The 27,029-nt window shown below is 47.1% G+C and overlaps 1 long non-coding RNA gene across 2 annotated transcripts in view; it reads right to left on the reverse strand.

Moving 5' to 3' along the window:
• Positions 1 to 5,111: 5,111 nt before the first annotated feature.
• The window catches only part of LOC120097948 (uncharacterized), a 42,240-nt gene continuing 20,322 nt past the window's right edge, over positions 5,112 to 27,029 (reverse strand). Inside the window, exon 3 of one of the 2 annotated variants that reach the window (XR_010059063.1) lies at positions 5,112 to 5,554. This is a non-coding gene — a long non-coding RNA (uncharacterized LOC120097948). Of the gene's footprint in view, positions 22,800 to 27,029 lie in introns of both variants that reach the window. The other variant, XR_005495875.2, reaches the window with a different exon arrangement.

The raw sequence follows: 27,029 nt of genomic DNA on the forward strand, positions 1-27,029 counted from the left end.
GTCCTCTTGAGCTAGTCTCTTACCCCAGTCAGAAGGCATGACAGAGTAGAGGAGATATGGGGACCACAGGAAAGCAGTGCGAACCCATGTTAGACCCTGTTCCAAGCCCAACACGAGGAGTCGCCATGTCTGTCTGTGAATCTCCTTATAACCCCAGACCTCATGTAATCATCTAGATACCCGGACAATACTGCCTTAAGACCCCTTCTCTCCAAGCTTTGTTGCAAACCCAGTAAAAGGCAGGCCCCTCCCCAACTTAGAGCTCTTTGGCCATAGTAGTACCTCAAGTGGATGGCCATATCTGCATATCTCAGGTCACCAGAAAGGGGTGGGATATGCCCTCTGCTCATGACATCAGGAAACCAGAATCAGGGAATAATCATGGAATGAGTTACTCTGAGGGTACCTGCCGATCAGGGAGGTAAGGATGGGGGATTGAGAAAGGGAACAAATATTCCAATCCTATTTCTGAAGGACAGCCAGCCTCATTCATTCATTCATTCATTCATTCCCTTATAGCCTATTTTTGTGACAGCAGAAACTGTGACTAGCCTTGGCACAGTTCTCTGCAGCCTCCAAAGTCTTTTACACACGACTTCTCTTTGATGACTCCCATGACATCGAAGCAGGGTTGATTTCCTGCCAATTTCACAGCTGAGCGCATTGGTGCCAGGAAGAACTTGTCCCGTGCAAAGTGGCCAAGTCATGCTAAAACCTAGAAAGGAGGTGTATAGACGGACTACATACCCCATCTAGAGACTGTGGGGTCCTCTTGTGACAAGATAGGTGTGCTGACGTGCAACATCACCAGACATTATTTCATGACTGCACATGTCTATAATCGCAGCACTCTGGAAGGTAAGGCAGGAGGATTGTGAGTTTAACATCAGCCTGAATCAAACCAACAAACAAAAGCAGCATGTATGTCTCTCTGTCTCTCTCTCTGTCTCTCTGTCTCTCTCTCTGTCTCTGTCTCTGTCTCTGTCTCTCTCTGTGTGTGTGTGTGTGTGTGTGTGTGTGTGTGTGTGTGTACACGTATGTATCAAGAATGTTGGTGGTCAGCATGCCCCTCCTAGCCTTTTCCCTCTGCACTAGAGCAACCCTGCCAAGCTCCTGCTGGGGCTTCGCTACTGTGTATCTAACCAACCTCATTTGCATACCGGGCACAGCAAGCATCTGCAAACCAAGAGGACTCCGGGGGCCCAACAGGAGGACGCACAGGTGTTTTTGCACATGCCGTCTCTTACACACACACGCACACACACACACCCTGCACAAAGCATGCTCCACAGGACAATTTAGGATGTTCCTAGGCACCTGACCTGGCACACTACGGGGCTTCAAGGACTTTAGCCTGGATTGAGCAGAGTCCCTAGGTGAGTGAACCAGTTTTTTCCTGTGCCCTGGCCTCCCAGGAAGAGAAGATAAAGATGGAAGGAGGCGAGGTTGGCGGGGGTGTCCGAAGGGATCTGTGGCTGTCCGGTGCCCATGCGGTCCCTGTTCTCGCCTTTGTCTGCACCCCTGTAACTGAGAGGCCCGTCTAGACTGAGCGGCTACTGGAAGTAATCCCGGGGAAATCTCCCTGAAACCTGATCGCTCCCCTTATCGAGGGGCAGGCAGATTAGCCTGACTGCCCGACTAAACAATGGACATGATGTCTTAGCAGGATCTCCATGTGTCTCTGATGCAGAAGCAGTTCCAGAGCACACAGCCCACCTAGTGGAGAGCCTGTCCCTTGGGGTCAGCAGCCTGCAGGTGAGAGAGGCTCCAGTTCCTCTAGGGTGCCATCTCTAACCTGACCGCCAGGGTCCCTGCTGGGGCTTGAGGGTACCACGTTGTAAGTGCACAAGTTCTTGGAACACACAGAAAGGTGCCCAGCAACTCACTTAAGGCCACGTGAAGAGCACTGAGCCCGGAGTCAGCTTGTCTGTTGGGCAGAAGCCGGAGCCACTCCCTCATGCTCCCCATCTTGCCCTTGGAGCCAATTAGCCAACTCTGGGCCTTGTCTGTGGCTCAGATGATATTCTAACACCCATGCAAGCTGCTTCATGACCGCTGCAAGCCCCCAGCCTGGCGTGTTCTCCAAGGGTATCTAAGAGTGAGAGCAACCCGTGCCTGTGATGCAGATTACATTCCTCGGAGCTACCGGAACTCAGCATTGATTTTTCTATTCATCTAAAGCAACCAGCTAGCAGCAGCAGGCCAGAGAATTGATCTCTACCCAGTCCTTGGAGAGATTCCTATGTATTGGGGGTGGGGGGAGGGGCAGTCGCTGTTCTGAAGACCACTACCTGTGAGCTGCTTTAAGGTCCTGCTAGGGCTTCCGGCCGCAGATCAGGAAACTGAGGCTTCAGAAGAATTCATGAAGGAAATTAGATAGCTCTCCCTCTAGGATGCACCTGAGGGGTTTCCATGGCAGCACTGTCAGCTCATTAACTAGAGTGGGTAGCGCTGATCTCCCCTAATACCTCTGAGAGGTTTTGCAACCGGAAAGCCCAGCCAGGGCCCTAACTCATTTCGGCAAGTGGCATCAAATGCGTTTCTGTCTCTGTGATCTCAAATTGGAGAGTCCTTGTCCTGGCGGCTTCTCGTTGGCCAGAGTGTCACCTGGCATGCCACCATGACGTGTTTGCTTGTATGTGATGTGGTTCTAATATCCCATCCGACACCCCAGAACCTCTGCAGCCCTGTTCAGGGTGAGTGTGATCTAGGCTCTCAGCTCAGGATCTGGTCTATTTCATTTCTCAGGCCGTAGCTGTCTGGGTCTTCGGTCGCCTCAGTTTGCTTAGGCTTCGGAGGGCACAGGTAGAGCCTTCATCTCTAGCCACTGGCCAGCTTCTGCCTGTGACTTTCTGAGAAGGCAAGGAATACCAACTGGGCCAGGCATGCCCTGAGGGATGGGGACCAATCCGATGGAGGAGGGTCTGAAATCGTCCTACCTCGTGAGGTGGGGGAGGGAGAGTTGGCAGAGAAGAGTCAGGCAGTAGCTTGGCATTGAGGGCAGAGGGGGCAAAGAGGCAGGCGTCGCCATGGATGCTGGCTGCGTACCCGAGCCCTCTGGGTAGCAGTGGGACAAACTTTGATCACTGGATGCTACCCACCAACTCAACTCAGAAGACATAGGAACGATTTAAAGATTATCTAAAGATTATCGTATCAGGTGACACATGGCTGAGTTCTTAGACCAATGTGATGACAGAGTAGGAGGTAGGCTGGGGTTGGGGCAGAAAGAGTGGAGCTGTCCATCCAAGGTGGGGGGAGGGAGAGGGAAGGGAGGGGGAGGAAGGGAATAGGGTGAGAGACAGGAGGGAGAGAGCAGAGGTGGGAGGGGGAGAGCAGAGGGGGAGGGGAAAGGAGAGGAGGGGGAGGGAAGGGGAAGAGGAGGGGGAAGGGGAGGGAGAGGGGAAGAAGGACAGAGAGAGAGCTCATGGATCCACTTTCTGTACCATTTATATGCTGTGCAGCCTTGGGTAAAATACTTAACCTTTCTGAGGTTTTAGTCTGCTGACTTGAAAGGAGACCGAAACAGTGGGCCTGTCTCGAGGATTAAATCTGATAATGCATGAAAAGCATTTGGCAGGGTGCCTGGCACACAGTAAATGCTCAATAAATGTTTGCTTAGAAAAACAAAAAGGCGAAGGCTGATTCCAGAGGCCTTTCCCTCCCTTAGTCCCCCTCAATCAATAAAAGCAACTCTTTTATCTAAATCCCCGGGACCAAGGGGAAACCAAACACAGCAGCTGCAGTCCTGTCTTCCAAGCCCTCACACCCCTGCCCCGGCTGCTCCAGCTCGGGTCTCAGTGCTGCTGTGGCCCAGGAAAGAATGCTGGCACTGTGACCTGGCCATGAACCTCCCCCAGCCTCAAACACACACAAAAGCCATTGCCCTGCCTCACAGATGCCCCGATCAGCCCTAACCTCCCTGCCCCATCAGGAGCCTGTGGGTTCAGACAGATCCTGGCAGAGTCCCACACCTGCCTGGGGTTGCTGCCTGGGCCACATGTTTACGGGGGGGGGGGAGGGGGGACAAACAACAACGTGTTTTTCATGTTCATTACTTGCAGTGGTGTTTTCTTTTTTTGTGCTCGGTGATGCAGACTCCTCCTACATAAAGCAGGGAAATTCAATCTGGTGTAAAATATGCTTCCTAGAAGATGGTAACACAAGCTCTTCACACCCTGGGAACTCTCTGACCACCTTTTCACAAGAAAATCGTGGGGGTTTCTCTGGTGGGATGGGAGGTATATAGTTTGCAAAGTGTGTGTGTGTATGTATGTGTGTGTATGTGTGTGTGTATGTATGTGTGTGTGTATGGGTGTGTATGTGTATGGGTGTGTGTATGGGTGTGTATGTATGTGTATGTATGTGTGTGTATGGGTGTGTATGGGTGTGTATGTGTATGGGTGTGTGTATGTGTGTGTGTATGGGTGTGTGTGTGCGTATGGGTGTGTGTGTGTGTATGTATGTGTGTGTATGTATGTGTGTGTATGTGTGTGTGTATGTGTGTGTATGTGTGTGTGGGTGTGTATGGGTGTGTGTGTGTATGTGTGTGTGTATGGGTGTGTGTGTGTATGTGTGTGTGTGTGTGTGTGTGTGTGTGTGTATGTGTGTGTCTGGGCAAGGGCAGATTCACCCAGAGCTTCCCGAACTTTAAAGTTATCCTGCCAGCATATTGGATGGGGCGTGGGGGTTTCCGGTGTGCTCCTCAGTCACTCCTGTGCCACAGTCACAGGCGAGCTGGATGCCATCTCAGGTCTAAGAGAAGAGGCTATGTTCTTGCTTTCTTCTGGATCACAGTGCATCTTCAGTGACATGCAAAGGAATCACCCTGGGGTCAGGACGATCCCAAGCTGCCATCCACCGCTGAAAAAATCCCTGAGGCTTCCTCGACCTGACCTCAGCTCCAGGGTAAGACTAGAGGAGCTGCAAGGGGTAAAACTAAACAGGACAATGGAGCCTGCGCCCAGCATGCCATAAACATCTGTCCCTTCCCTTCCACAAGTGTCCATTTCAGGATACGGTCTGTCTGAGCCGCCCTCATTCCCGAAGTAGGCCACTAAATCCATATGTAGCTAGAGCAAAATAATTTTTTAAATGACTATTACTAGATTAAGATAACAGGGATTTTATTTTTATTTTTAACTTCCATGGATATTATCTAAGTAGGCTTCAGGTTTCCTGCAGGGGCAATCAACAGATGGATAAGCAAGGAGCCCACTGGTCTTAGATGTAAACCCCAAGCCCTGGTCTTATTTCCAGAAGATTGAAGGACAATCGACGATGCTCTTGCTTTTCCAATCTTCTGTCTTGCAGTTGCTGTTCAATACGTGGAGAAAAAAATCGATGGCACGGTGCAAAGTTCGTGTTAAAGTGGAAGGAGCCGTAAAAGCCCTCGAGAATGCTGCTATCTTTCGCTCTTAAAAAGAGAGACTTCGGGGCTGGACACAAAGCTCAGAGGTTAAGAGCACTGGCTGCTCTTCCAGAGGACCGGGTTTTGATTGCCAGCCACCACGTGTAACTCCAATCCCATGAGCTCCACTCTCTCTTCTGGCCTCTGTGGGAATCAGACACATGCACCACATGCACAAACACACACACACACACACACACAGAGAGAGAGAGAGAGAGAGAGAGAGAGAGAGAGAGAGAGAGAGAGAGAGACAGAGACAGAGACAGAGACAGAGGGAGAAAGGGAGGGAGGGGGAGGGAGGGAGAGAGAGAGAGAGAGAGAGAGAGAGAGAGAGAGAGAGAGAACGAGAACACATAAACATAAAGTACTTTTTAAAAAAACTTCTCCAGCTCTGACATCAGCGTTTGATGAATCTTGACAGACCCGGACAGACAAGAGCAGGGACATTCTGTTTCCACGAGTTGCCCTGAGCCACCCCACAGGCAAATCCTTCGCCCTAGACAACGGTTCTGTCCGTTCGGTAGAGTCCCAGGAGAGCACCCTCCTTCCATTCAGGTGCAGTGGGACATGCCCTCGAGGCCGTGTTCACCATTGGTGTGTGGGTGTTTTGTTGGTTATTTTTCTCGAGGGCTGTTTTTCCCCCGAGTAGTATTTCACTGTGCAACTGCGCCACAATCTGCCCATTCACTGACTGAAGGAACTCGGGTCACTCCGAGTTTGAGACTCTGGTGAATGAAGCTGCTATTAATATTCACGTAAAAAGTCTCTTGGTGAACATATGTTTCCATTTCTCTTGAGTAAATACTCGGGAATGGAATCTGGCAAGTGTGTGTGTTTTACTCTGAAGGAAACAGCCAGCCCCTTCCCCAGAGGGGCTGCCCAATTTTACACTTCAACAAACAGCGTGTGACACTCCCAAGTACTCCGCCCACCGGCGCATGGAATCTTTGTTTTTTTTTGCTTTATTTTACGTTTGAAATTTATTCTTACTTAGATTTATTGAGGTATAAATCATAGGCAATAACATTTGCTGGCTTTCGGGACACAGTTTGATTAACTTCAGTACTTGTGTGGGGTTATGTAACCATAACCACAATTAATCTACAAATGAACAGTCAACCTTTCTAATGTCCCCTTAAAGTTCCCTCAGTGTGTTCTCCGCATCGAGGCGGTCCACTGGCCTTTGACCACGCCCCCGCTGGTCTGCTATAATCTGCTCTTCACAGAACTTCACACGAATGAAGTCATACAATGAGTGGGTGTTTCACTTAGTGGTTTTTTGAGACCCAGCCATTTCGTTGTGCGCAGGAATATTTCTTTTATCAACCGCTATTTCACAGTATAGGAACGTCACAATCTGTCTGTCTATTTGTCATTGGGTGGTCACTGGGCTGTTCCCAGCTTGGGACTGTTGTAAATAATACTTGTAAGGAGATATGAGTCTTTTTCAGTATCCTTGGGTAAACAAGGATTCCTAGGAGACTCCTTGCTCCCATCTGAGCTGCACGGTTATTGATGGTCTGTATTCCCAATGTTCTCCTGTCCTGAACTCTCACCCACTAAGCTCAGCACGCAGCATTCTAGAACTTCTCCAGTTTGCGCTCCAAATGTTTTCAAATCGATCCCATAAATCACTTCCAAAGGCCAAGCAACCACACTGTCAGGTTCCAGCATAGCGGTGACCCCCATCCTGGTGCCACTTTAGAAAAAATAAAAACCTCAAGATGCCTTTTTCATCAGCGTGATCACATACCTGACAGAGCATCTTAAGCAGGAGAGATGGTTTTAGAGGGTATGATCCATGGCTACTTGGCCCCACATTGCCTGGGAAAGATGGCGGGAACATTTGGTGGGGGAGCTTTTCACATGGGGGCAGGTGGGAGACAATCCCCGAGAGCCCCCACTGGCTCGCTGCATCCAGCTAGGCTCTGTCTCCTTAGGATTCCACAACCTCCCCAAAGAGGACTGTGTGTTCAAAATGACACTGTAGAAAATATTGGTTATTCAAATGAGGGTATCAATTTGAAAAAGAGGAAACGTTTAGCTGAGCATATGGTTTTAGAAGTCTGAAGCCATGGAGGCTCAACCTGATGCCTCTAGGCTTCTAGCAGGCAGTATATCCTGGTAGGGGCACAGGACAGTGGGAACTCACCACTCCGTAGCATGTGGGAAGTGAAGTCGAAGAAGAAGGTGTAGGCGACCCAGTATTCCCACTGAGGATCAAACTCCGGCGACCTAACTTTCTCTAACCACACTCCACTGCTTACAGGTTCTGCATTTGATAGAGGACACTGTTCACATGATAAAAAAAAAAAAAAAAAAGCAGCCAGGCACACGCTGGGAGAAGACACAGTGGACATGCCTTACCCATGAGGAAAATGCACCAAGATCCTCATTAGATGCCAGAACAATAACGTGTTACGTTTTCCTACACACACACACACACACACACACACACGGAGACACACACATACATACACACACATACACACATACATACATACATACACACACATACACACATGGAGACACACACATACACACACACATACACACATACACAGAGATACACACATACATACACACACATACACACATACATACATACATACACACATACATACACACATACACACATGGAGACACACACATACACACATACACATGGAGACACACACATACACACACACATACACACATACATACATACATACACACATACATACACACATACACACACATGGAGACACACATACACACATACACATGGAGACACACACATACATACACACATACACACATACACACATACATACATACATACACACATACACACACATGGAGACACACATACACACACACGGAGACACACACATACATACACACACATACACACACATACATACATACATACATACATACACACACATACATACACACATACACACACATGGAGACACACACACAGAGACACACACACACGTACACACACACATACACACACATGTACACACATGGGTGACATTTATAAATGAGGCACAGCAAAAGATTAACAATGCTAACAATCAAATGAGGCAATTAACTAGACAATTAGAACAACCCATTAGAACGGAGTTACGCACATAAGGCCTCCCCCTTCAAAACATACTACTGCAGGGCATATCTTAGCAACTTCCGCACACTGTCAGACTGGGCAGAAACATCCCAGCATCAAAACTGCCAACTCATCCTGTGTCGGGCCTCTGGATGCAAAGGGCCCAGCAGAAACCTTCCCAGACACTTGTCAGTGTACTAATCCATAGACCGTGTGAAGTGATGTCACTGCCTGAGAAGTCGTGTGCCACTGGGCCTTTTACTGCCTCCAAACAAAATGAGATGATACGGCACGGAGGGAAGATGGCTGAGTAGCTTCCTGGATGGTACTTTGCTCACACAGTGCTCTGAGAGATGACTGAACTCACACCACTAATGGGGCCCTGATCTTGCCCATCCTCAGGGCAGAGTCCAAAGAGAATAGTGAGAACACCAGACGTAGACCTAGACCTTCCCCAGCCACAGCCACCTGACGCTGGGCTTCTCTGAAACACAATTAGGATAGCAACATTCATCCTGGCCATCTGTTACCGAGACACGGTATGCAAACGGCTTCAGGCACACCAAGGGATACATAAGTAATTTGCTGCCAGAAATGTTAGCACCGCCATCTTCTTCCTCTTTCTGTCCCTTCTCCCCCTTATCCCTTTTCTCTAATCTCCTTGTGTGGCTTTTCTGGAAGAGACACAGTCAAACATCTGTGCACTCCGGAAAGGGCTCAGGAGTCCTTGGCTCTACCTAAATTTAGTCGAGTTTACCCCCAGGGTTTCCTGGGGTGACTTAGGTAGCAAGAAAGAGGGGTTACTTACAGAGCCATGCACAACTCAAAGGTGGGTACAGCAGAGGAAAGTCAGAGAAAACTATGACGGCCACAAGAACAAAGTCAGAGTTTTAAAAATTATTTATTATGTATACAGTGTTCTGCCTGCATGCACACCAGAAGAGGGCGCTGGATCTCATTACAGATGGTTGTGAGCCACCATGTGGTTGCTGGGAATTGAACTCAGGATCTCTGGAAGAGCAGTCAGTGCTCTTAACCGCTGAGCCATCTCTCCAGCCCTCATCCTGATTTCTTATACCACCCAGGACCGCCTGCCCAGGATTGGCACCGCCCCCCCGTGGGCGGGGCCTCCCACATCAATCATCAGTCATAGCAGACTTTCCTACAGGCGGTCTGATGGAGGCGTCTTCTCAATCAAGGTTCCTTCTTCCCAGATGACTCTAGCTTGTGTCGAGTTGACAAAACTGACCAATCAGTATCATTCCCAACACCCTCAACCCCAAAAGATAGATCTATATAAGGGTCGCAGGGTCACAAAAACCAACCTCCAAAGACTTCCCATTGGCCAAGCAGATACAATTTGAACACCAAACCACACAATGACAATCTATACAATAAATATACGTGGGTCAATACTGACATAATAAAACGAATACATGGGTGAGTGAGGTAGAGAGATGGCTCTTCCTTACAGAATAATTGCAATTGCTCCAATATAAAGGAACAAGGTAAATATAACCCGATGCTGGCCCGACGGTGACCACTGTGGACAACCTCTGCAGACAACCTCCACAAAACCCAGACTAGAGAAATGCTTAGAAACAGTGGGCTTTGCAATCTCAAAATGGCTCCTCCAAGGCATTTATTAATTTCCAATGGAAACTTTTAGTAGAGAAAGCTGTCAAGACCACGGGAGTGGTCCATACCTGTTAAATGCTACAAGTAATGAGACTAACGGGTGGATGGGTGAGAAGGCCCAGCACAAAGAGGGAATCTGTGCCCCCCACAAAGTTCAATCTTGATCTAATTATGAGAAAACAGGCACAGAATAACCCTTCTAATGTGTCAAGTTCACAAAAGCCAAGTAAGGAATTAAGGTAGATAGGAGGGGACTAAGAATAGCAAAATTGTCCACTGACTTTCCCACAATGAGTGGGAGAAAGCCTGTGGGGACAGAATAAAGGATGCTGTTAAGTTCATGGTGTTGGGGTGAGGGTCATAGCTCTTAGAATGGTACTATGGGGGATGAAAGAAAGAGAGACAGCGTCTCAGTGCCAACTCTAGAAAGTTCTTATAAGTCTAAGTTGCTCATTTTAATTGTGTGTGTGTGTGTGTGTGTGTGTGTGTGTGTGTGTGTGTACATGAATGCAGTACCAGCAGTGGCCAGAAGAGGGCACTGCATCCTCTGGAGTTGGAGTTACAGCTACAGACAAGACTGGCTGGTCAGTGAAACCCTGCTACGGTAACAAGCACTTGCTATCGAATTTAGCTTTCTACTCGGATCAAACTCAGATCTTCATGCTTGTGTGACAAACACAGCACTGCCTGAGCTATCTGCCCCAGCCCTGGGTTGGATTCTTGATGAATACTGGAATGGTTAAGGCTTTTGACTGTGGGGATGGGATATGTTTTGTATTGAGAGATGGGCATGAATCTTGGGCAGGAGGTTTCGGACATATTTAAATGTGTGTCCCAAAGGTTCACGTGTTGGAAGATTGGTTCCCAGAGACAACATAGACAGCGAAGGGCTTTTAAGAGGTAGCACCCACAGGGAAACCCCTGGGTCACTTGGGGAAGAGGAGCTAGGAAGAGACTGTAAGACTCAGAGTGTCCCTCTGGCATCCAGTTTTGAGCTGTGACCTATTTCTCTCACATAGGCTGCTGCCATGAGGTAATGCGGTAAAGAGGGGCCCTGACCAGAGATAAGACAATGACAGTGTGATGCCCTGGGGCCTCTTGTCTGCTGAAACAAGCTTGTCCTTGGGTACTGACTACAGTGACAGAAAATTGATGCCATCACCAGTTGGTAACACGGGCATAGAGGCAACTCACTGCTTTTGTATTAATAATAAAAACCAAAACACTTTATATTGATAACAAGCATAAAATCACAGGCGCTGAGCTGATATCAACCCTCTATAGTCTTTTGTCTACTTCCCTGTCAAAAATCCCAAGATGTCACTTGCTGTGTTCTGCCTGGGCCTCTCCTACTCTAACAGGCAGGCCCCTCATAGCCATGCATTCACGACCCGCCTACCCTATGGCGGCTTCTTCCTTCCTCTTCCGGCTTCACATGGTCCCTGCCAGAGACCCCAAGCCCGGACTCAAAGCCCCGCCTACCTCTCTTCTGCCCAGTTACAGGCTGTACAGGCTGTAGGCATCTTATTATTAACCAATCAGAGACTAATTTGGGGGCGGGGCAAGGTTTACATCACCAAAGCTGGAGTACATGAGGATTTGTTCATCTCGGGGCCAGCGGATCTCTGGGTACAGAATTTAGTGTCTGAGTACAAGCAGCACCAGAACAAGCCCCCCACAACACACAAGATAATAAATCTGAATTGCCTTCCTCACAGTGTGCGCCAAACTTGAAATGGGTCCGAGATCTAAGTGTAAGTCTAAAAACAGTACAGCCCTTGAAAGAAACTTGAAACACACATCTCTATGACCTTTGACTGGGTAATAGTTTCTTTTTTTTTTTTTCAATATAACTCTAGTAGACACACACACACACACACACACACACACACACACACACACACACACACACACGAATAAACTGGTCACCGCCAAAATGTTTAACTCATACTTCAAAGAATATTATCAAGGAACTGAAGGGATAAATCACAGATTTGGGGACCAAGTTTGCAAATCATTTGTCTGAAGAGGGACATGTTTAGAACACACAAGGAGCTATGGCCACTCAATAATAAAATAATAAATAACCCGATTTTTAAAAGCAAAAGATCTAAATAAACATCTCCAGAGAAGACTGACCTATGGCCAACACACAAATATGAGAAGATGTTAGCTACAATTAGCTACAGAGAAAAGCAACCACAAGCCCCAGGGAGCTTCTTAGTCCCACTGAGATGAACACAGTGATAAAAGGCAGACACGAGGCGTCTGAGGAGGATGTAGGCACAGTGGAACCTGCATATATTACTGGTGGAATGTGAGTGGAGCCCCTGTGTGAACAATTCAGAAGATGCTAAGAAACTTAAACACAAAATTACCATATAACCCAAAATTCTACTCCTAGGTACAGCCTAGGAAAAATAAAAATACACTCGTGATTTGCTCATGAATATTCATGGTAGCAAAAAAAAAAGAGGTAGGGAACCATATAAACGTGTATAGCTATGACTCCATAAGCAAAATGTAGCTTATCTGTACTGCGGAATAGTACACAGCCATAAAAAGGAACAAGGGACTGTTATATGCATTTTATCCCATGACCATAAAAGAGTATGCTAAATAAAAGAAACTAGATGCAGAGTGAGTCATAACTTGGGACTCCGTTCACATGGCATGGGCATGTTCAGAATAAGAATCCGCAGGGGAAGGGAGTCGCTTAGTGGTTCCCAGAGGCTCCACAAGAGAGCAGCGGGGAGTGACTGCTCATAGGTCTGAAGCTTCTTTGGGGCCAGAGAGAAAGGCTCTAGCATCAGATAGCTGTGCACTAATTACACATGCACTAATTACTAATTACAAATGCACTGAAAGCCATGGATTTGTACATGATTTTGAAAGTGGTAAAATTTATGGTATATGAACTCTATCTGAATAATAAAATGAAAACCGTATACCAGTATTTGCCATAAAAACACATGTAAAAGTGCTTTAAAGCATTAGCAAATGGAGCACAATGCTATATAAAAAAAAAGGCTATTAAGGCCATGTGAGGTTTACATGAATATCTACATAATTTACAGTATCAACAGAATACACGCTAGCAACTGTGTAATCATCTTACTGGATTCATATTGACAGGATTCAATGCCAGTTGACATGGAAAAAAAAGAAACAAACTATACAACACACTTGGAAAGAAAAGAAACAAGCCAATATTGTCACAGTTTCCAGTCAGGAATCTGGGTGTGGCTTCCATGGTGGCGGAGGCTCAGACGTCATGGTAGCGGTGAGCGGACGTTGCTATCCATCTCCTCTGAAGAGTAAAGTAGCAATGACTGCCCTTCTCTCCATGTCGCCAGCTGGGTTTAGTTCCTTGTAAGCCACTGAGCTCAGGATCTCTCTGGTCCATGGACTGTCCACGGGAGCCCGGTCCCGTTTTTGCAGTGTGGCCGGCTCACAATGCAGAGTCTGGCTTCCTATGTAGCAAGCCAGCAGGAGAGACCACGTCCCACCGTAGAAGTCCCGATGTTTTGGTAGATTGAGTTTTGATTTGATATTGATACCCCATCGCCTTCGCTGTATTCCATTCACTGAGGCAGGATAGGAAGTCCATCACGGGTAGGGAAGGAAAGGGCTCACACGGAAGCATGAAAGACAGCAAGTTAGATCTTCGTGAACTACCTTACTGACTGCTACCACCACGGGCACACGCAGAAAAACCACGGTTCGTGGCACTGATGTTAGGTTTAATAGCTGACAAGTGAAAGCCTTTCTCTCTGAGGCAGAGAACAATAAAAAATGTAAACCCTCACCAGCTCCAGTTTGGAGGGACCTCACAGTGCCGCAAACAATAAGACACGAAGGCCAGCAAGCAGAATGTGAACTGTGTGTCTGCTCTGAGGATGCAACTGTGTATGTGGCAAATTCTAACGAATGCACCCCCCAAAACCACTCTCTACTCCTAGTACTAAGAAGGGAGACTTTCCATCGCAGAATAAAAACAAAACGCAAAAATCTGTTACACTGCTATGTCCTGATATCGAGCAACTAAAGATGACCCTTAAAACAGGGCACTTTATGTTCTGTGTATTTACCACAGTAAACACTGAGTGGGACAGAAAAATACAATTTACAGCAACATAAAACCCAAAATACCTAGCAAAAGATGGTGGAAGGCCTCTAAACAGAAGATTAGACCATAATGGTGTCAGAGACTAAAGAAGCCTTAGGCAGGCAGAGAGCTCTACCGTGTAAATGTACTGTAAGACCTGGGTGCAGTGGTGTGAATGCAAAAGGCCATAGACTCCTGTTTGAGTGCTTGGCCCCCAGGGAGTGTCGTTATCAGGAGGTGTGGCCTTTTTGGAGGAAGTGTGTCCTGGGGGGGGGGGTGCTTTGAGGTCTCTATGTGTACGTTACACCAGTGTGGCACGCAGTCTCTTTCTGCTGCTTGTGAATCAAGATGTGGAACTCCCAGCACCTTCTCCAACACTGTCTGCCTGGACGCTGCCATGCTTCTCACCATGGTGACAATGGACTGAACCTCTGGACCTGTAAGCCAGCCCCAGTTAAATGCTGTCCTTTATAAGAGTTGCCTTGGTCAAGGTGTTTCTTCACAGCAATAAAACCCTAAGACGCTATTCCCTTCAAACCGACCCAATGACAATGACAACACTAGCAAGCTCTTTTGTGCAAACTGGCGAACTGATTTTACTCTCTGAACATTCAAAGGATGTGAGCAGTCCAGAAACAAGTATAAAGACCAAATAGGCAATGCGTCCATGTTCACAAACACACACAGTACATATCCATCCATGTTCACAAATACACACAGTACATATCCATCCATGTTCACAAACACACACAGTACATATCCATCCATGTTCACAAACACACACAGTACATATTCCATCCATGTTCACAAACACACACAGTACATTTCCATCCATGTTCACAAACACACACAGTACATTTCCATCCATGTTCAAACACACAGTAGGTATTCCATCCATGTTCATAAGCACACAAAGTACATATCCATCCATGTTCAAACACACACAGTACATATTCCATCCATGTTCACAAACACACAGTACATATTCCATCCATGTTCACGAACACACACAGTACATATTCCATCCATGTTCATAAACACACAGTACATATTCCATCCATGTTCACAAACACACAGTACATATTCCATCCATGTTCAAATGCACATTGGGTATTCCATCCATGTTCAAACACACAGTACATATCCATCCATGTTCAAACACATATTAGGTATTCCATCCATGTTCCCAAACACACACAGTACATATTCCATCCATGTCCACAAACACACATAACACATATCCATCCATGTTCACAGGCACACACATTAGGCATTCCATACATGTTCACAAACACACACAGTAAACATTCCATCCAGTTTCAGTTCTGGGGAATCCAATGGCCTCTTCTGGCCTCTCTAGGTACTGCATGTATGTGGTGTGCAGACATACATGTAGGCAAAACTTACCCATATAAAAATTTTTTTTATAAATGTTTAAAAAATGAGGAGGCCACTATCACTTTGATACCAAAGCCAGACAGAAACATCACAGGAAAAGAGAAGTACAGGTCGGTCTCCGTGGTGAACACGGACACACAGCATGCTTAACAAATGCAAACAAAGCACATGCACTAACACAGCAGAAAGAGGGTTCAAAATAACCAAGTGCAGTGGCCCCTGGCATGCAGACTTGATTCACGCATGCAAGCCAACAGATGCGATGCGTTGCACTAAGGAATACAACCCAAGACGCACCTGGCCACTCACTTGATGCAGAAGAAGCACTTTGTCCTTCTTCTGGAGTTTTCTCTAATCTAGATATGGGAGGAAACTTCCTCTCCATAAAAAAAGCTGTTCACGACAGAGCCGGAGGCTAGCACCAGGGTCAGTGGAGAAGACCACTTGAACTCCGAGGGCAAGCACATGACAAGAAAGCTGCCCACGCCTCTTCTGTCCACTGTATCATGAATGTGCTATTGGGAGCAATCGGATGAAAAAAAAAAAGAAAGAACTGGAAGGCATGTCGATGGGGAAGGAAGAAACAAAATTGTCCCTATTTATAGACACCAAGACCCCAAAGATGCACAAAAGTATGAGAATAAGTGAATTCAGCAAGGCTCTGTGTTCTAGGAAATCAAAATCTTCAAGTAAGTTCCATCTCTGTTCATCAGAACTACCTAAAGGAAACAGGATAGCACAGGGGAAGGAGTTGGGGGAGGCCGTCTACTTTCTAAAGCTTCAAAACCAAGTAGAACAATAAAGGTAGCCATGAAAGCCAAAGAGCTACACACTGGGAACTGTGCATTTCTGATAGAAGAAACTAAAGAATGCCTTTGTAGAAAGAAAGAAACCCTATGCTCATATGTTACAACGTTGTTTAAATATCCACACTGCCAAAAGCAACATATACATTCACAGGGGTACCTTCCAAACTTACTTTGATATTTCTTCATAGGAATAGCAACAAAAATTCTGGACCATAAAAGGCCGCGAGCAGCCAAAACAATATTGAGAAACAAAAACAACATTGGAGGCCCCACATATTCTGGTTTCAAGGTGTACTAAAGAGATGGCAATCTTCGGCCCAGCCATCAACAGCACGCATGGCTGACACAATCCAGCCACAGATGGCAGGACACCAGACTCCAGAGATAACCCAAACTAATTTTTGACACCCAAACTGGTGATACCCAAAAGGCACAGTATGGGATGTCTTTTCTTCTCCATAAGGGGTGATGGGGAGAGGGGGGCCCACATGTGAAAGAATCAAAGCAGACTCTTCAGATAAAACACACACACACACCGAAGACCCAAGTAAAAAGTTCAGCATCACTAATCATCATGAAGATGAGAAATCAGAGCCATGAGGAGATGACACCTTATGTTGGATAGGGAGGCTCTCATAGCAGAGGGGTAGTAAGTAGTGTTGGCAGAGGCTCAGAGGGAAAGGAACCCTCATCTACTCTTGGTGGGGACAAGCATTGGAACGGCTGCTATAGGGAACACTGGGAGAGGTTCTTAAGGGCAGTAATGGTGGTGCAGGAATGAAATTAACCATCCTGTGTTTACTGCAATATTACAATAAGCAGGGAATGGAAAAAAAGCTAAATATCTATCAATAAATGACTGGATAATGAGACTGTGATGTCATCTGTGATGTGTGTGTGTGTGTGTGAGAGAGAGAGAGAGAGAGAGAGAGAGAGAGAGAGAAGAAGGAAGAAGAAGAAGAAGAAGAAGAAAAGAAGAAGAAGAAGAAGAAGAAGAAGAAGAAGAAGAAGAAGAAGAAGAAGAAGAAGAAGAAGAAGAAGAAGAAGAAGAAGGAAGAGAAGGGAAGGGAAGGGAAGGGAAGGGAAGGGAAGGGAAGGGAAGGGAAGGAAGAGAAGAGAAGAGAAGAGAAGAGAAGAGAAGAGAAGAGAAGAGAAAGGATTATTCCACCTTTAAGAGGAGACTCCAGGGCTAGGGGGATGGCTCAATGGGCATGGTGCTTATCATGTAAGCACAATGACCAGAACTTGGCCACACCCATGTAAAAGGGCCAGCTGTGACAACACGTGCCTGTAATACCAGCATTGAAAGATGGGGACAGGAGGAACCCTGGGGACTCACTGGCCAGCGAGCATGGCAAACCAGTAAGCTCCAGTTTTGTTTTGTTTTCTTTTTTTTTTTTTTTTCGGAGCTGGGGACCGAACCCAGGGCCTTGCGCTTGCTAGGCAAGCGCTCTACCGCTGAGCTAAATCCCCAAGCCCAAGCTCCAGTTTTCAACGGCAGACCCTATCTCAAAAGATAAGGTAAAGGGCAGGGCCAGACAACACACGACATCCGCCTTGGAGCTCCGTGAGCCCATGAAACGTCCACCAAGTTAGATCTGGAGGACATTGTAGGAGCTGAAGTAAGGCGAGCCCCATGCATGACCCCACTTCCTTTTCATTCAAAACAAGGACATAATGTCATGTGAAACTTGGTACCTTTCTGGCTTATAATAACTCTTTACCATGAATAAACATATCAAGCTATCACGTGGTCTACCCTAAGTATTTATTACTGTACTAAAGATGCAACACTGCTAACACGTTTAGAGAATGGTACTACCTGGTTTGAAGATTTTAAAGCTCTACTAACCAGGATGGTTCAGCACTGCTGTGAAGACCATCGAACACAGGAGCAGACCAGAATGCAGGATCCAGAAGTACACTCACACGGACAAGTTTTGGTAAAGGAGACGAACCAACGCATTTGGTAGAACAAAGCCTTATTTTAAAGGGAACACTAATAGGACACTTTTAATAGTGCTGAAATGACTTGTGTAGATACAAGAGAAATGCAACTGAAGGCTCACAATGGCAGAAGTAAAAATAGTTGCTGGCTGCCTGCATGTGAGGGAAAAAGCTCAAGGCAACTTCTGGTGGACAAGGTAACTTCCAGTGGATGAGGCAACTTCCGGTGGCCGAGGTAACTTCCAGTGGATGAGGCAACTTCCGGTGGCCGAGGTAACTTCCAGTGGATGAGGCAACTTCCGGTGGCCGAGGTAACTTCCAGTGGATGAGGCAACTTCCGGTGGCCGAGGTAACTTCCAGTGGATGAGGCAACTTCCGGTGGCCAAGGTAACTTCTGGTGACCGAGGCAACTTCCAGTGGCCGAGGTAACTTCTGGTGACCGAGGCAACTTCCGGTGGTCAATGACCTGCTTGTGTTTGGTGGTGGGGTTAGTACTGGGTGTATGTTTTCCTCAAGATTCACCAAGTTTCACACTTAAAGAGTATACATGTTGATAAACTTGACCTAAAATTTGAAAGTAAAAAGCCCTCATGCTGGCCGCCTCGTGGAGACAAGGTGGGAGCACGGGTGCAAAGAAGCAGCTGGAACTGTGTCAGAGAAGAGCTGACACGATGTGGGCTGAAGTGTAGTCTGAGTAAGATTTGAAATAGTTGTCCCTTCTAGGACATCTTCTCTAAGGTGACATTGTTAGTCTTCTCCTACATACTCCTTCTGGGTATGCCATTGGCCGCATTGCAATATCTGCATCAAAACATGGCTGAGTGCCCTGTGCCAAGTCATTAACAACCTTTTCCTCTGAGAGGTGGTTTTCAATAAGATGACCTCCTGCCTCTGTCCTAAGCTGCTTTCTTCTATGTGCTACTTATATCTACATCGGCCTCTATGTCCTGGATGTTTTTATGAGAACTTGGTATAGAGGAAATATCACTTATTCCTAATTCTAAATAGAACACTACCTGCTAAGCTGCAGGTACTTACAAAATGCCTTCTTTCTTTTTGGTTTAAGAAAAAAAGCCATGAGGTAAAATACTGCACAGAGAGGATTGTGCGTGCAGATTTGCTTAGCTGGGAAGCACTGACAGAGTCCACAAGATCTTAGACAATATAAGTCTGCCTTCATTAGAATACTCGAACATCCAAGTTTCAAATGAAATTCAGGCTAGTGGAGGGTCAGTTCAACTTTGTGTTTAAAAAGAGTACTTCTAAATAAGATCTTAAGGAAAAGACTTCTGCAGGAGAAAAGCTAACAAAAGTGGATGTCAGCAGTACTCCACAGAGCAAAGTCCCAAAGCAACAGAGGAAGACTAGCACATATACATTCCATGCCACTGACAATAGATCAGGTTTCTAAATGTAGGGAAATTGTGCTCAGAAAAGGAGGTGGTTCTTTGCTCACGTCTAAGCACAAACCATTGTTGGAGTTCACGAAGTGTCCTTGTGATGGATACTGGGTGAGCTGCCCATCTTGTGGTCTAATGGGAGCAGACCGCTGTCCCCAGAGACCAAGCCTCAGAGCATCAGCACTGTACACATCCCTTGGGGGTGGGGCATTCTGTGGAACACCAAGCTAAAGGGAGTGATGGGTCTCAGGGAAGGGGCTACCAGCCTCCAGGAAGACAGGGAATGAGCAAACATACAGACAACTCCTTTCTATCCAAAGCCACTGCCCACCCGCAGTCCCCGGGGACATAGAGAATTCAACGGCAACAACACTAGAAGCTGGACAATTGGTAACAGACAAAACAGATCTGTAAAACTAAGTCCCAAACCAACAGTGATGGAAGCTAACAAATCAGGGGTCAGCACCTGCAACCTCTCTGCTGTGTGCATCTACAAGGAAGAGGGTTGTCGTAGACTGCTGAAGACTGCCACCACCCTCCTCCCTAAGGCACGGAGAGTAGGTTCTGGAGAATCAGAAAAAAAGATTTGGGATCAGAAAGACTATGAGTAACATAGCATACTGTTGTGGAATTAACCGTGTTATGTTCCTTCCCACAATATATCAAAGAGCTAACCCTGAATAGGATTATAGATGGAGATAGGGCCTTCAAAGGGGTGGTCAAGATGAAAGGATGCTATGAAGAAGCGGCCCTCTGAGATAAAGTTTATCTCCTTATAGGACAAAGTAACCACAGAAGTGAGGGATCTGTCTACGTGGGCACGGAGCAAGGTCATAGTGGGACACAGTGACAGAATGTGGTGTCTCCAAAGCAGCAAGAGAGGCCTCACCTCAGACCACTCACACTGGAGCCTCCGTCCTGGACTCCCAGCCACCAGAATGTGAAGAGATCTCAATTTCCAGACAGCTGAGGAGGGATCTAAGAACATGAGCTAGATTGAGAAGGTCTTAGGAGAGAGGCCTTCCTCCTAGGAATTGGTAGAACAAAACCTGTAAAATATAATCTTGGAGTGAATTTGATTCTCCTGAGTGTTTGGTGTTGAATTAGTGACAGACATAAATAATCTAAACAGTGATGAAAAAAAGTCTACCTCCTGGGAGGAACTATGGGTCAGGAAAGGACATCACTATAGCTCCACTGGGAAGGGTTTGGAAGATCAACACAATGTAACTGCAGACCTTCAGGCTGACCCGATAGATGAATGCTGGAGGGTCTGGGAATGACATGGGAAGCAGGTGTTGACAGGCGGAGAAGAGCAGCAGCTAATTCTAACTCTGTCTTCCCTAGTGAGACGTCAACAGACAGTGTGAAGGCAAGAAGCTCAAATAGAGGCACATGTGTGTTATGAATACAGGTTGTGGGGGCGGTATTTAAAAGGCTGAATTACTAAAATAGATACCTCTGGGAAGCCAGAAGGGGAAAAAGGCAGATGTGCAATGTGAGTGTGTGTGTGTGTGTGTGTGTGTGTGTGTGTGTGTGTGTGTGTGTGTGTGAGAGAGAGAGAGAGAGAGACAGAGAGAGACAGAGAGAGACAGAGACAGAAAGACAGAGACAGAGAGAGGAGAGAGACAAAGACACACACACACACACACACACAGAGAGAGAGAGAGAGAGAGAGAGAGAGAGAGAGAGAGAGAGAGAGAGAGAGAGATCACTTTTTGAACTTTTAGGCTCTTTAGGTATAAAGAATAACTTCTATTTTTCAAATAAAGCCCAACATAAAATCGCTGAGAGAAAGGAGAAGTGTGACTTGTTGCTGTGATAAAAGCAATTTTAAGAAAGGAAGGGCATGTATTGGTTCATAGCTCAAGGGTCATTCATCTTGGCTTTGGGGGTGAGGGGAACCTGAATTTGGGTGGTCAGAGCCTGAACTGGCTGGTCACTTGCATTCACAAGCAGAAAGCAGAAAACAACGAATGCTTAAGTTCAGCTGACTAGATCCCAGCCCAGGGAATGGTGCTACCCACAGTGGGAGGTCTTCCCTGGACAGTTAATCTAACCAAAATCTTTGCAATGCCCAGCAGCTCATCTCCCACATCATTCTAGATTTTATCACATTGACTGCTGAGTTGTCACGATTTGAGACCAATCACGGAAGTCGTTTTTAAAGGTTAAAAATTACAGCTGTTTGTTGGGTACTTTGAGGGTGGTTGCATGGCTGGAGGGAGACCAGCATGCCACTGAGACTCACTGTGGTGCAGCTTAAAAGCTGCTTCAACCCAAGTTTTACCTCATCACAATGGTCTTTGATTCTTCCTTTTCTTTTTCAACTTGAACAACCTATTTCTCAATTTCCCCATTATTTAAAATCTTGAGAGACTGATCTCACCCCGTGACAAGATCAACGTGTTTGTCACCTGAGCAGGCCCTTAGGTGTGACTTGTTCACATTGATCAGATCACCCACTGTGACTTCGTTAACACAGTTCCTCAGAAAGTCACGAGCAGGCTTTGCAGTCACACTGTGGCATTTGCAGCCACAGTATGTCCCTGAGGATCTGTTTCTGGGGATGCCATCCATGAACATGAAGATGCCAATGGGCCTGAGCCCACTGTTCATGTTACGCCTGCTTCAGACTCGTGATGTAGTGGGGATGTACTCCATGGTGGCTTTGTCCCTCTACCCAGGTCCTGTTGGTGACCATCTATGGGTCAGTGCTGAGGTACACAAAGGCCATTGTAGATGCTGTCAGCCCAAGTAGAGACCTGCACTTGGCTTTTCATCTTTAGTCTAGTAGCCTTTCCTTCCACACCACGAGCGATGGTAGCCCAACCTCTTTGTATGACTGTGCTGGTCTCTTTCTGATGAAACACGCCATCAAGTTTGAAAGTACCATCAGCCTACAAGGCAAAACTTGTATCTTCCCATGTTAACAGAGACGTTGAAAATACAGGTTTGAGTCGCTTCTTGGTTGCCACGAACTGTTCATTTGCTTCTAAAAAAAAAACCAAAAACCGGGGTTGGGGATTTAGCTCAGTGGTAGAGCGCTTGCCTAGGAAGCGCAAGGCCCTGGGTTCGGTCCCCAGCTCCGAAAAATAGAACCAAAAAAAAAAAAAAAAAAAAAAACCTTCTTTTTCTGTGAACCTCTTTGTTACTCAATCTGCACATAATTCCCCACTGGGCTTCTTTTGAAACTTGATCTTTAGAGGTTACTTAAAAACTCAGGGAATTAATGCATTTTGAACCAATGATGTGCCCGACTATTCTAACGGCCTCGTGGAAAGGAGATCCACTTGTGGGCAGGAATGAATGCAGTCATAACACCAGAACCATCAACTACAGTGACCAACAAGTCCAGTGAGCTGCCTGCTCCCATGAACCTTGAGAGACAGTACAGTGGTGCCCATGGTATGGACAAAGGAGGTAAAGTTGTCTGCCTAGGGTTACCCTGCAGAGCTAAGCTACAGGCTCATCTGATTTCAGAGTCTGAGGATGTCTACAGTCCAGTTCCCAGTGACGGTCAAGGACAGGTTGGTCACTGCGAATCACATGTATCCTGATACTCTGGTAACACAAACTCACATCCTAGCACATGGCCCCAAAGGTAGGAGGAGCTAAATGTCTTCTTATTTCACACCTATTCTGTTCCCAGTGTCTAGGAAGGTCCCCGGCACAAAACGGGTACTCAGTCAATGGTGGCTGTGTGAAGTATGAATAGATAGGCATGTGTCTTCCCACTGGACCATGAGCTCTTCAAAGGCCCACACCAGGCTTGACCTTCCAGGACCAACTCATGCTGTCACTCAGAGGACACAGGTGCCAGCGCTGGGTTTTCGGCAAGGTATGCCCCTCTCCGAGGTCAAACTTCCCACCAGTGTCAGCCCAGTCACATGGGAGAAAGTCTATGAACCCCGGAAAACATTCTGCCACCCTGAGGAGTTCATTCATCTACTTCCCAACACTGTTGTATGCCATACGGACCTTTACTGTCTCCACAGATGATGAGAAAAGGCCCAGAGGGGTTAAAAAGCTATTTGAGGGCAACACAGCAGAGTCAGGATTTTAACCCAAACAGATCACTGAGCTCTTGTGGCCAGTAAGCAATCTTTACCTGTGTGTGTGTGTGTGTGTGTGTGTGTGTGTGTGTGTGTGTCACCCTGCCCCCAGCTCTCAACTCCTTCCTAGTCCCTGGCTCTTGGGGTCCCTCTGCAACGCTGTTGGGTTTGCTACAATGGAGATGGTCTGCTCTTGTTATTCCAGCTACTCGATGCAGAGCCAGCCTTCTGAGCTCCATCCCCAGCACTGGATACACACCACAGGTTCTTCAGAGCGCAAGCAGGCACGTCCCCTGGCTCTGTCCAGACATGAGCTCAAACGCACTATCTGTATGACTTTAGATCAGTCGTTTAACCTTCCTTGGCTTTAAGACCGGGATAATAAGGCCATCTTTCCCACATCCAAGGGCTCGGCTGAGCTTATGTTATTTTTCCAAACCTGTGCTGCTGCCAGACTCTGGTGAGTAGATACGGCCATGCATGCCCTGCAGAGTAGGCGTGGTACTAAGGAAGCCACGCCCCCTACACGCACACACCAAGAGCCTGTCTGCGTTGCTCCCCCAGGCTTGCTTCTATAGCAGCCTTTTCACCTCACTGTAAGCCCTCAAGCCCTCAAGCCTTTAGGAGATACCTGCTTGTTCCCAGCTAAGCCCTAAACTCAAGGGCAGCTCCATTCAGTCACTGTTCCCCGGACTACTTGACCGCTGAAAAGGGGAGCCATGAACGAGGCTCTGTGTGACAGTGGCTCAACCCCTGCCACCCAATCACCTTTCTCTGCTGTCTATCCTGCTGGTTCCCAGTGGGCCTCACCCGTCTGTCAGGAGTGACAACAGCTCCTGGGCATCCCCCGCCCACGCTCACTCTGCCCTCTTTCCGGAGCTCGCCCGAGCTCGGATCTTAATTAGCCTGGCAAAGCTCAGTCATCACAGGGAAGTCCTTGAAGTTGGAGATTTCCACAAAGCTAAACCACTAAATCCCAGGGCCGCCAGCCTGTCTTCATAGCTTCTCCAGTCTGCCAGAAATCCCGCCCACTCCCACACGGAAACCGCAGACCTGCGGTTCAGTGTCACCCCATCTCGGGCCACCTTATCAAGGCGGGTCCAGCCATCCTTTATCTGCCTGCCTCTCTAAGTGCTTCCATCACCCTGATAGGCCTCATAAAAGCTGGCAAAAGACACAGATGCCTCGTTTTGACATCACTGACTTCAAAGGCCTCGAATTAGGTGGGGCCGGTCTGGCTGCTGTGGCTGAGTTCAGAGCAATGTTTGGTGCTCCTGGGGCGACCCTGTTGGCCTGGGGATCAGTGTGGGAGCCCTCAAGCTTATCAATAAATACACAGAAATGGTTATGAGCACGGGCTCTGGAGCCAAGCGGCCCCAGTTTATGTCCTAGTCCGACACTTGGTAAAGGGGCCAATTGATCACAGCTTCCAACTTCTGGCCATCCAGAGAACCATCAGGGCTTAGCCTCCAGATCCCTCTCCTACAGTGGCAGAAAGTCTGTCCCAAGAGGGACTATTTAACAGACTCAGGGCTCTGTCAGGAAGATGAGAAGGTTCTAGAGTTGGAAATTCTGACTGAATAGCCATACACATATTTTCATGCAAATGGGCTTAATCCCACCGAATGGTGTGTTTAAGATGGCGGAAACAGTAAGCTTACATTAGGGGTAACTTATCTCTGTGCTCTTTTGAAGTCAGAGCCCATCCTTGCCTTAAATGAAATGTCAAGAGTAAGGAGGGAAGACATTCGGCCCTTCCCCAGGCTTTGGCTGAAATGAAGCACAAGCCAAGAGCTGCTCACCCCCTGACAGCCCCAGTCCAGTCCTGCGACACATGGGCCCCTTATCTAGGTGTTTAATACCCTGGGCACAGGCAGGAGTGCCCCCAAAGGTGTCTGCCACACTCATTGTCCTGTCTCACGGAAGCCCCAGAGTCCAGTTTTGCCTGAATCATGACTACAGGGTGCAGCTCCTTAAGACCATTCTCCCCTCCCTCTAACGGCATCCCTGGACAAAGCTGTAGTTGCAGATACGTGGAGAAGGAGGCGGGAGGAGGATTAAGTCACCCTCAGCTTTTCACCTCAGTTTCACAGAGTAGAATTAAGGTGCCTTTTGGGCTCACTTTCGGGAGATGAAAATATTTGCTTGTTTCTACAGCCCTTACGATCCTGGATGAAAAGCCCACCTTGGTTGTAATTTACTGTGATCTGAGGTAAGGCCTCCTTCAGCCCAGGAAGCCCCCCATACACACACAAATTGCTCAGATTTTAGGCAAGAGGTTCCACAGTCACCCTAGGGGAAAAGGTGGGACCCCTGTCCCAACAGAAACTGAATTCATTAAACCAGAATTATCCCCTGTTGGCAACAGTGGCCCCACTGAGTTACCGTAGCAAGTTCCCTGTCAGCGTTTCTGTATAAGCCACAGTTTGCTAGAGATCAGCTCACAGCCCTAGAAAGGTCTGCTCTTGGCTAAAGTTTGGCCTATTCCAAATCTCAGCCCAGGAATAGGTACTGAAAAGAAAAAAGAAAGCCAGGGGACACCACCACCAAGCCTCTCAGGACAAGGGTGCCTGCCACCAAGGCCTTTTAAGGAGCGCTCTGCCATCCTCCTTAAGCACATCGATTCAGGACACTACAGTTGTCAAAATTCAAATTTGTGTGTGTGTGTGTGTGTGTGTGTGTGTGTGTGTGTGTGTGTGTGTAAGCTAAAAGGTATTTGCTGCTTTGAGAACTCAGAAAAGGCCTGAATTGAGCATGTGTGATTTGAAGCCTTCCCCTCCCCCAGTAAACAGCAAAAGGAGCAGAGACACTAAGCCAGGCCGGGACCAGGACTCCTGTTGCGGACACCTAGCATCTGTTGGAGCAGTGGCTCTGCCTCCTGCCACACAGGGAATACTCTGAGAGCCAGGCCCAGGGACATAGCCATGTGTAACACAGGCAGCCGGTGGGAACAGGGCACCATCTAGCAAACAAAACTAGGCCCTTCTGCACGCTGTGTAAAGTGATTATATAAACGATATCATATAACTATTATATTCATACACTTATAGTATACAAATATAACAATTTTTACAATTACACGAATAGATAACCACTATACAGAACATTAGGAGAGAATCAAGCGAGCTTGTGTCTAAGCAGCGGGGCGGGGCACTCTTTGAATCATAAAA

Source organism: Rattus norvegicus, chromosome 17 (assembly GCF_036323735.1).
Source record: "Rattus norvegicus strain BN/NHsdMcwi chromosome 17, GRCr8, whole genome shotgun sequence".
Lineage (NCBI taxonomy): Eukaryota > Metazoa > Chordata > Mammalia > Rodentia > Muridae > Rattus > Rattus norvegicus.